The following is an 11,755-nucleotide window of genomic DNA, read 5'->3' as shown; positions in this document are numbered from 1 at the left end:
TCCAATTCATCCCAAAGGTGTTCGATGGGGTTGAGGTCAGGGCTCTGTGCAGGCCAGTCAAGTTCTTCCACACCGATCTCGACAAACTATTTCTGTATAGACTTCTCTTTGTGCATGGGGGTATTGTCATGTTAAAATAGGAAAAGGCCTTCCCCGAACTGTTGCCACAAAGTTGGAAGCACTGAATCCTCTAGAATATCATTATATGCTGTAGCGTTAAGATTTCCCTTCACTGGAACTAAGGGGCCTAGCCCAAACCATAAAAACAGCCCCAGACCATTCCTCCTCCACCAAACTTTACAATTGGAATTACGAATTCGGGCAGGTAGCGTTCCCCTGGCATCCGCCAAACCCAGATTCGTCCGTCGGACTGCCAGATTCATCACTCTAGAGAACGCTTTTCCACTGCTCCAGAGTCCAATGGCTTCGAGCTTTACATCACTCCAGCCTGACACTTGGCTTTGCGCATGGTGATCTTAGGCTTGTGTACTACTGCTCGGCCATGGAAACCCATTTCATGAAGTTCTGGACGAACAATTCTTATGCTGATGTTGCTTCCAGAGGCAGTTTGGATCTCGGTAGTGAGTGTTGCAACCGAGGACGGACAATTTTTAGATGCTACGCGCTTCAGCCCTCAACGGTCCCGTTGTGAGCTTGTGTGGCCTAGAACTTCGTGGCGGAGCCGTTTTTGCTCCTAGATGTTTCCACTTCACAACAACAGCATTTACTGTTGATCGGGGCAGCTCTAGCAGGGCAGACATTTGATGAACTGGCTTGTCTGAAAAGTGGCATCCTATGATGGTGCCATGTGGAAAGTCACTAAGCTCTTCAGTAAGGCCATTTTACTGCCAATGTTTGTCTATGGAGATTGCATACCTGTGTGCTCAATTTTATACAACTGTCAGCAAAGGGTGTGGCTGAAATAGCCAAATCCACTAATTTGAAAGGGTTTCCACACTTTTTCACATGATTGTATTTTTGAAATTTGAGAAAGGCAGCCAGTCAGTTTGCCTTTATCAAATTTCTAAATACAATCATGTGAAAAATGTACAGTTTGGAAAGCAAATGCTGTCCTAACTAAATGTGTAATGTGCTAAGTATTTGAAACATTACTTTTTTACACACATAAAAAATATTTGATTAATAAAACATGTAATCAGTCTTCTTCCTCAACTGAAGGGGATGATGACACAATCTTTGCGAGGGGAGACTATTTGATTTAATTTGTCCTCAATTCGTGGTTCAAACACTTAATTCAGGATAGATGGAGTTAGCCCTGAGTTAGCCTGCCCCAGAGCAGGTTAGTTCTGAAGGATTTATTGTCATAGAAATGTAGCTGGCTTAAAGGTGAGCCAATTTCATGGTACTGGTTATCCCAAGTTCAACCCGAGTTGAGTTTGTTTACCAAAGTTACACACACACACACACTAGCACCCGTGTTGAGGATCAGTGTGGCAGATGTTTTGTTGCCTACCCTTATCACCTCGGGGCGGCCCGTCAGGAAGTACAGGATTCAGTTGCAGAGGGAGGTGTTTAATCCCGGGGTCCTTAGCTTAGTGTTGAGCATTGTAGGCACGATAGTGTTGAGGGCTGAGCTGTGGTCAATGAAAAGCATTCTCACATACAGTACCAGTCAAAAGTTTGGACACACCTACTCAACTCAGGGTTTTTCTTTATTTTTACTATTTTCTACATTGTAGAATAATAGTTAAGACATCAACACTATGAAATAACACATATGGAATCAAGTAGTAACCAATTTGTTTTTAAACAAATCTAAATATATTTTATATTTGAGATTCTTCAAAGTAGCGACCCTTTGCCTTGATGACAGCTTTGCACAATCGTAGCATTCTCTCAACCAGCTTCATGAGGTAGTCACCTGGAATGCATTTCAATTAACAGGTGTGCCTTGTTAAAAGTTAAATAGTGGAAATTCTTTCCTTCTTAATGCGTTTGAGCCAATCAGTTGTGTTGTGACAAAGTAGTGGTGGTATACAGAAGATAGCCCTATTTGGTAAAATATCAAGTCCATATTACGGCAAGAACAGCTCAAATAACGTTTGGGGAAGGCCGTCATGGTAAATAAGAATGCGTCCTTAACTGACTTGCCTATTTAAATAAATGTAAAAAAATACATTGGCTCCGTAATGGACCAAAGTAATGGACCATTCCACCAAGTTAAATGATTCACAGCAGGTGACATCGTTTGGTTTCATGGGGGGTGGCAGGTAGCCTAGCGGTTAAGAGCATTGGACCAGTAACTGAAAGGTTGATGGTTAGAATCCCCAATGTGGAAAAATCTGACGTTCTGTCCTTGAGCAAGGCAGTTAACCCACAACAACAACTGCTCCCCCGATGACATTGATCAAGGCAGCCCCCTGCACCTCTCTGAGGTGAACTGCATTCAGTTGTGCAACTGACTAGGTTTTCCCTTCCCTCTAATCAGCATGGTGGAAAAGGAAGTAAGTCTTATGTCTATTTATAATTGCTTTATCATCTTTGAATGAGGTGGTTGAGCTCAGCACATCAACCCTGTTTACTCAATTAACGTTAGGAAAACTTGAATTTGATTTAACTTTCATTATGATTGGAACATATGTATAATTTCTAATTTCATGAACACCATGTTGTCCCATGCTCTTCACCACATGAGGAGTAATGGCCGATCATCACCTAAAACCTCCATCCTCTAATCGTCAATGCTGTTAGAGGCCCAATAGTAACTTTATCAGTTTCATATTATAGAGTTTGTTTGTACAATGGATACTTGATCAATGAGACAATGTTGGATTTTAACTAAGCATGCTTTCAAATAATAGTTAGGCCTTACATATGTGTCCGTAACAGGGTTGACAGACAGTGTGGTACAAGTGTAGATAAAATGCTCGTAGTTCATAGGATTTTAATGCCTTAGATGGGAAAAGGTGTTTTTCTGTAGGCTAAACATATCCTCCATGCAAGATTTTAATGTTCTTAAAAGTTTGAATGTCCAAAAGGTACCTTTTTCATGGAATGACCCAGCAGACGACCAAAATAATTTCCAGGAGGAGTGAGGCTGGAAAACAGGAAAAGCAGGGAGGAGAGGAGGGGAAGGATGGGGAATTCTGTTGTGTGCTATGGGGGGTCAGGGTGTGTGAGCGTTGTTGGGCAGGGGGCAGTGTGTGTGTATTTTGGAGGGGGGACAGGGTGCGGTGGTGGAGGGAGCTTCGGAGGGAGTCACAACTCGCTACGCCCTGTTGGGGTGTTGTTACAGTATGCTGGCTTGCAAAGTGATGTTTAACTCCTATTGGAATCAAGCCAGAGTAGATTCCCACAATCTGCATTCAAAATGACTGCCACGGGTCAAAAGATAAAAAAATTTGATTACCTAAACCACGTGTCAAACTCATTCCATGGTGGGCCACCGCACATCTGCAGGTTTTTGCTCCTCCCTTGCACTTGATTGAGGAACTAAGGTCTCTGATTAGTAAGGAACTTACTCCATTCAACTTAATTGAACGGAGAAACAAAAAAAACAGCAGACACAAGGCCTATTTAGTGTTTATATGCTGTTTAATAAGACATGTTGTCACGGTTGTTGAAAGGAGGAGCGGACCAAAGTGCAGTGTGTGTGTCGTTCCACATTTTATTTACACTGTGAAACTATGCAATACATATAAATAAACTGAATGACAAAAACAACAAACCGTGACGTAGAGGTGAAACATACACTGACTCAAAGATAATCTCCCACAAACCCAGGTGGGAAAAAAAACTATTTAAGTATGATCTCCAATTAGAGACAACGAGGACCAGCTGCCTCTAATTGGAGATCATCCCAAACAAAACCCCAACATAGAAATACAAAACTAGAACCTGAACATAGAAATAGAAAACATAGAAAAAAAACCTGTCACGCCCTGACCTACTCTACCATAGAAAATAACAGCTAAGGTCAGGACGTGACAGTACCCCCCCAAAGGTGCAGACTCCGACCGCACCAAAACAACAAAAGAACCAAAAAAAAGGGAGGGTTAGGGAAGGTAACAAATGTCTATGGCGGCTCTGGTGCAGTAAGCAGAACCTTCTCATCCCGCGGATCCTCCAACAGAGGAGGCGGCTCCGGTTCAGGTCGTAACCCCCACTCCGCCCGCTGATCCCTCTGCTTTTGTGCCACGGACCGTGGATCGTCGGAGGAGGAACCGGACCGTAGATCGTCGCCGGAGGCTCTGTACTGCGGACCCCCGCTGGAGGTTCCGGGCTGCGGGCCGTCTCAGGAGGTTCCCGGACTGCGGGCCGTCTCAGGAGGTTCCCGGACTGCGGGCCGTCTCAGGAGGTTCCCGGACTGCGGGCCATCGCTGCTCGCTCCATGCCGTGGATCATCACTGCAGGCTCCGTGCCATGAATCACCACTGGAGACTTTGTGCCATGGATCATCCCTACAGGCTCTGGGCCATGGATCATCCCTACAGGCTTCTTGCCATGGATCATCCCTACAGGCTCTGGGCCATGGATCATCCCTACAGGCTTCGTGCCATGGATCATCACTGGAGGCTTCAGACCATGGATCATCACTGGAGGCTTCTTACGTGGAGCCGGAACAGGTCTCACCGGACTGGGGAACGTCGCTGGAGGCTCTGGACTGGAGGACGTTGCCGGAAGCTCTGGACTGGGAAGACACACTGGAGGCCTGATGAGTGGGGCTGGCACAGGTGGCGCCAGGCTGGTAACACGCACCTCAGGGCAAGTGCGAGGAGCAGGAACAGGACACACCGGACTGGGCAGGCGCACTAGAGACCTGATGCGTGGGGCTGGCACAGGTGGCGCCAGACTGGTGACACGCACCTCACGGTAAGCACGAGGAGTTGGCTCAGGTCTCCAACCTGACTCTGCCAATCTCCCCGTGTGCCCCCACCCCCCAAAATATTTTTGGGGCTGCCTCTCATGCTTCCCTTGTTGCCGTGCTCTCGCTGCCTCCACCTGTTCCCATGAGAGGTGCTTTTCTCCTGCCTCTAAATCCTCCAAAGCCCTGAGTATACTCCTCCTTAGCTCCTCAATAGTCCACTGGTCCATACCACGCTGCTTGGTCCTTTGGTGGTGGGAGATTCTGTCACGGTTGTCGTAAGGAGAAGCGGACTAAAGTGCAGCGTGTGTGTCATTCCACATTTTATTTTACTGTGAAACTATGCAATACATATAAATAAACTGAAATACAAAACAACAAACAGTGACACAGAGGTGAACCATACACTGACTCAAAGCTAATCTCCCACAAACCCAGGTGGAAAAAACCCCTACTTAAGTATGATCTCCAATTAGAGACAATGAGGTCCAGCTGCCTCTAATTGGAGATCATCCCAAACAAAACCCCAACATAGAAATACAAAACTAGGACCTGAACATAGAAATAAAAAACATAGAAAACCCCCCTGTCACGCCCTGACCTACTCTACCATAGAAAATAACAGCTTTCTAAGGTCAAGACGTGACACATGTAGCCTATTTGAAATGATGAGCGCTTCTTACAGTCACCTTTCATTGTTGTTTATTGAAATATTTTTCATTCAAATCCTAGGGTTTGGTTTCAATACTTGAAAACCAAATGGTACGTCCAGATAGTCACCAAAATAGATGGGTGTTGGTTAAATGGTGATCATAAAGAATGGAGTGAATTTTGTGCAGCAGTTTTTTTCCTGTGAGCAAGGAATGGTTTTTAGTGGAGCGGTTGGAAAGGATGTGCAGCACCACTCTGTAAGCGATGAGCGGGATTTCTGACCCTCAACTCCACTCATATACTCTGATTACTTGGGAGTCAACCTCACTTGGGGGGGCGGCAGGTAGCTTAGTGGTTAGAGCGTTGGGCAAGTAACCGAAAGGTTGCTTGATTGAACTGAAAGGACTGAAAGGTCAAATCCCTGAGCTGACAAGGTAAAAATCAGTTGTTCTGCCCCTGAACAAGGCAGCTAACCCTCTCTTCCCCGGTAGACCGTCATTGTAAACAAGAAGTTGTTCTTAACCTGTTGGGTCTAGGGGGCAGCATTTGCACGTCTGGATAAAAAAAATGTACCCGATTTAATCTGGTTACTAATCCTACCCAGTAACTAGAATATGCATATACTTATTATATATGGATAGAAAACACTCTAAAGTTTCCAAAACTGTTTGAATGGTGTCTGTGAGTATAACAGAACTCATTTGGCAGGCAAAACCCTGAGACATTTTCTGACAGGAAGTGGATACCTGATGTGTTGTATTGACTTTAAACCTATCCCATTGAAAAACACAGGGGTTTAGGAATATTTTGGCACTTCCTATTGCTTCCACTAGATGTCACCAGCCTTTACAAAGTGTTTTGAGTCTTCTGGAGGGAGATCTGACCGAACAAGAGCCATGGAACGGTGATGTCCCATTAGACACCTGGCGCTACTTCATGTTGGGTACCCTCGTTCCAATACGTTATAAAAGACTATGCATTCGTCCACCTTGAATATTATTCATGTTCTGGTTAAAAAAGGCCCTAATGATTTATGCTATACAACGTTTGACATGTTTGAACGAACGGAAATATATTTTTTCCCCTCGTTCATGACGAGAAGTCCGGCTGGCTTACATCATGTGCTAACGAGACGGAGATTTTTGGACATAAATGATGAGCTTTTTTGAACAAAACTACATTCGTTATGGACCTGTGATACCTGGAAGTGACATCTGATGAAGAGAATCAAAGGTAATGGATTATTTACATAGTATTTTCGATTTTAGATCTCCCCAACATGACGTCTAGTCTGTATCGCAACGCGTATTTTTCTGGGCACAGTGCTCAGATTATTGCAAAGTGTGATTTCCCAGTAAGGTTATTTTTAAATCTGGCAAGTTGATTGCGTTCAAAAGATGTAAATCTATAATTCTTTAAATGACAATATAATATTTTACCAATGTTTTCTAATTTTAATTATTTAATTTGTGACGCTGACTTGACTGCCGGTTATTGGAGGGAAACGATTTCCTCAACATCAATGCCATAGTAAAACGCTGTTTTTGGATATAAATATCAACTTGATAGAACTAAAAATGCATGCATTGTCTAACATAATGTCCTAGGAGTGTCATCTGATGGAGATTGTAAAAGGTTAGTGTATCATTTTAGCTGGTTTTATGGTTTTGGTGACCCTGTCTTTGACTTGACAAAACATTACACACAACTCTTGTAAATGTACTGTCCTAACATACTCTAAATTTATGCTTTCGCCGTAAAACCTTTTTGAAATCGTAAAACGTGGTTAGATTAAGGAGATGTTTATCTTTCAAATGGTGTAACATAGTTGTATTTTTGAAAAATTTGAATTTTGACATTTATTTGGATTCAAATTTGCCGCTCTTGAAATGCACCTGCTGTTGATGGAGTGCACCACGGGTGGCACGCTAGCGTCCCACCTAGCCCCAAGAGGTTATCTGACTTGCCTAGTTAAATAAAGGTAAAATATATATACTGCTCAAAAATAAAGGGAACACTAAAATAACACATCCTAGATCTGAATGAATGAAATAATCTTATTAAATACTTTTTTTCTTTACATAGTTGAATGTGCTGACAACAAAATCACACAAAAATAATCAATGGAAATCCAATTTATCAACCCATGGAGGTCTGGATTTAGAGTCACACTCAAAATTAAAGTGGAAAACCACACTACAGGCTGATCCAACTTTGATGTAATGTCCTTAAAACAAGTCAAAATGAGGCTGAGTAGTGTGTGTGGCCTCCACGTGCCTGTATGACCTCCCTACAACGCCTGGGCATGCTCCTGATGAGGTGGCGGATGGTCTCCTGAGGGATCTCCTCCCAGACCTGGACTAAAGCATCCGCCAACTCCTGGACAGTCTGTGGTGCAACGTGGCGTTGGTGGATGGAGCGAGACATGATGTCCCAGATGCGCTCAATTGTATTCAGGTCTGGGGAACGGGCGGGCCAGTCCATAGCATCAATGCCTTCCTCTTGCAGGAACTGCTGACACACTCCAGCCACATGAGGTCTAGCATTGTCTTGCATTAGGAGGAACCCAGGGCCAACCGCACCAGCATATGGTCTCACAAGGGGTCTGAGGATCTCATCTCGGTACCTAATGGCAGTCAGGCTACCTCTGGCGAGCACATGGAGGGCTGTGCGGCCCCCCAAAGAAATGCCACCCCACACCATGACTGACCCACCGCCAAACCGGTCATGCTGGAGGATGTTGCAGGCAGCAGAACGTTCTCCACGGCGTCTCCAGACTCTGTCACGTCTGTCACATGTGCTCAGTGTGAACCTGCTTCACCTGTGAGGAGGACAGGGTGCCAGTGGCGAATTTGCCAATCGTGGTGTTCTCTGGCAAATGCCAAACGTCCTGCACGGTGTTGGGCTGTAAGCACAACCCCCACCTGTGGACGTTGGGCCCTCATACCACCCTCATGGAGTCTGTTTCTGACCGTTTGAGAAGACATATGCACATTTGTGGCCTGCTGAAGGTCATTTTGCAGGGCTCTGGCAGTGCTCCTCCTGCTCCTTCTTGCACAAAGGCGGAGGTAGCGGTCCTGCTGCTGGGTTGTTGCTCTCCTACGGCCTCCTCCACGTCTCCTGATGTGCTGGCCTGTCTCCTGGTAGCGCCTCCATGCTCTGGACACTACGCTGACAGACACAGCAAACCTTCTTGCCATAGCTCGCATTGATGTGCCATCCTGGATGAGCTGCACTACCTGAGCCGCGTGTGTGGGTTGTAGACTCCGTCTCATGCTACCACTAGAGTGAAAGCACCGCCAGCATTCAAAAGTGACCAAAACATCAGCCAGGAAGCATAAGAACTGAGAAGTGGTCTGTGGTTACCACCTGCAGAACCACTCCTTTGTTGGGGGTGTCTTGCTAATTGCCTATAATTTCCACCTGTTGTCTATTCCATTTGCACAACAGCATGTGACATTTGTCAATCAGTGTTGCTTCCTAAGTGGACAGTTTGATTTCACAGAAGTGTGATTGACTTGGAGTTACATTGTGTTGTTTAAGTGTTCCCTTTATTTTTTTGAGCAGTGTATATTTTACTCACCACATTTTACATTGGCGCGCGACTTTCAGAAAATATTTTGCCTCCAATACTGCCGGTGAATCAGCACAACAATTTACAAAAATACTCATCATAAACGTTGATAAAATATTAAACTGTTATTCAAAGAATTATAGATGAACATGTTCTTTATGCAACTGCTGTGACAGATTTCAAAAAAGCTTCACGGGGATAGCACACTTTGCAATAATCTGAGTACTGCGCTCAGAAAACAACAGCATGCAATACAGATACCCGCCAATTTGGATATAGGGTGCAAAATTACTGGGACCATGGCTGGCAAGTGAGCTGCGTCACATAAGCCTAAAACAACATTTGAGGACTGCGGTTTGTTCGGGACAAGTTATTGTGGTAGAGCGTGGGAGTCCGACACAAAGACAAAGGGTGCAGGGGTACAGTAAGAAAAGCTGCAGGAGCAGGCTGAAATGGGATGAATAAATAAGTCCTGCACAGACTCACAACCTCTCATTTGCCAGCCACCTGAATGTCCTGCTATGCCACTGGATCTGTGGGTCTGTTAAAGATTCTTAAAAGATGAGAACCATTTTTCCCTATGGAGGAATGACAAACTAAAAATGGAAAAGGAAGACAAAACAACACACCAGCAAGAGACCAGTAAAAACAACCCCAGAAACAAAACCCCAATGCCAGCATGCAGGCCCCCTACTAAATCAGAGTCTCCCTCTCCAAAACCTTTCCCCAATCTATTCCCTACCCACTCTTTCCCCTCCTTTCACCACCCCTGATCCCTCCACCCTAGACTGTACAGGCCCAGATCCCTCCTCCCTCCTCCCTGCTGCCTTTGATACACCCTGACCCCCATGGCCACTGATTGCGCACAGCAGCAAACCAGCCAGCCTCAATCCAGACCCCCCGAACCCTCAGATCCACCTTCACCCTTTCCAGAATCACCATCAGTACAGGGGGCCACCAGTCAGTCAGTGCGGAGGCAGGCCAAGACCCATGAACAGCCAAGAAACACCAACGACCAGCTAAAGGCCCTCATCCACCTCTGCAACAGAATGACCAACCCCGGATCCCCCCCCAATAATCATCATGACCCTGACAATACACTCAGACCAGAAATAATTTCTCAGTCTCCAGCATCCAGCCTTGCCGGTGCATCGCTCCTCCTCCAGCACCAGCCCAGGCTGATGGACATACCCTCCACCACCTCCATCCCCCTTCTCCTTCTCCATATCTATATCTCTCACACTTCCTCCTTTTACACCTATCCCTCTCACAGAACCAAAACCAGACCAGAAACAGGAACCATTCATTACCACACCAGAAGAGGCACGGAGGAAGGAAGAAAGATCTAAATCTATGCCGGAGCGAGCAGGCCAGAGGGGAGTACCATCACTGACCTCCAGGTCTTGGTCTTCCAACTGTGTTCACCTGCTGTTCACATTCTCCCCTCTGCAGATCCAACACCAGTTCCAGCACCAGCACCAGACCCAGTCCCAGCACTAGCACCAGTGCCAACACCAGAACACCGAAAGAGTTGTGGAGGAGGGACCAAAAATCAAACCTTCACCCAGAGCGTGTAGACCACAGGGGAGTTCCACCATTGACCAACGGGTCTTCGTTGTGTGTTTGCCCGCTCCTCAGGTAGTCCTTCCTCCTCTCTGCTGATCCAACACCTGTCCCAGAACCAACCAAGTTCCCAGTTTTCAGCACCAGACCACGAGACGAGGCGCAGAGGAGGGACCAAACTTCATATCTTTACCCGGAGTGAGCAGGCTACAGGGGAGATCCACCACTGACCTCCAGATCTAGGGCGTCCTTATGTGTCTGCTTGCTCCTCAGGTTGTCCTTCTGCCCCTCTATAGAGCCAGATCCCAGTTTCCTGTTCCAGTACCAGACCCAGAACCAATCCCTGGTTTTCAGTCCACCCCAGCATGGTTCCCAGTTTTCATCTCCAGTACCAACCCCTTCGCCAACAACGAGCACAGCAGCGGCTACCACAACTGTCGTCTCCATCCAGCTGCTGCCAGCCCAGACCCTACTCCTTCCCCTCCCCCAACACATGCCATAAACCGCTCCAACAGACCAACCACTCCAGTAAAGACCCAAAACTCCTACGAGATTGCGTCATCAATAGGAAGGTAAGGTTGGAGGATGGCATGAGTAGATCTGTTAAGGGAGCATGGCAGCAGCGGGCAGCTCGATACTGAGTTTCCTGAAGTGCCACACGGAGATGGAATTCATGTTGGAAGCCTGGGCAAGGTAGAGGGCGGATGTCGAGAAGAAGTGTTGTGGAATATCTAAGCAAAAGGAAGAGAGACTGCAGATTCTTTCAAACAACAGTTTGCTAACTATGCACTTCAACAGTTGCGCAGTTAAGGCCCAATAAACAGTGTCGGTTCTCAGCTTTTATAGAGAAGCACATCCTTTTTGTGTACGCAATTAGTTGTCTGTGCAGATGTAAGATAGCACAAGGTTGATAGCCCGAGGGCTCAACTGTCTAACTGCATTCACAACAGCAAAGCACTCTAATGTGCTCCTTTCTGCAAGTTTCCATACATGTGACTTTCTGTAGATATTAAACCCATGGGATGTCATGCTGCGGTCGCACCAAAGCGGACCTTAGCTATACGCCCAGTCTTATGACAAAGTCACACAAAGACAAGTTTGTAACAGGTTAGAAAAAACAATATCATATAACAAACAATTCT

This window comes from Salmo salar, chromosome ssa17 (genome assembly GCF_905237065.1).
Source record: "Salmo salar chromosome ssa17, Ssal_v3.1, whole genome shotgun sequence".
Lineage (NCBI taxonomy): Eukaryota > Metazoa > Chordata > Actinopteri > Salmoniformes > Salmonidae > Salmo > Salmo salar.
This window is presented reverse-complemented; position numbering follows the sequence as displayed.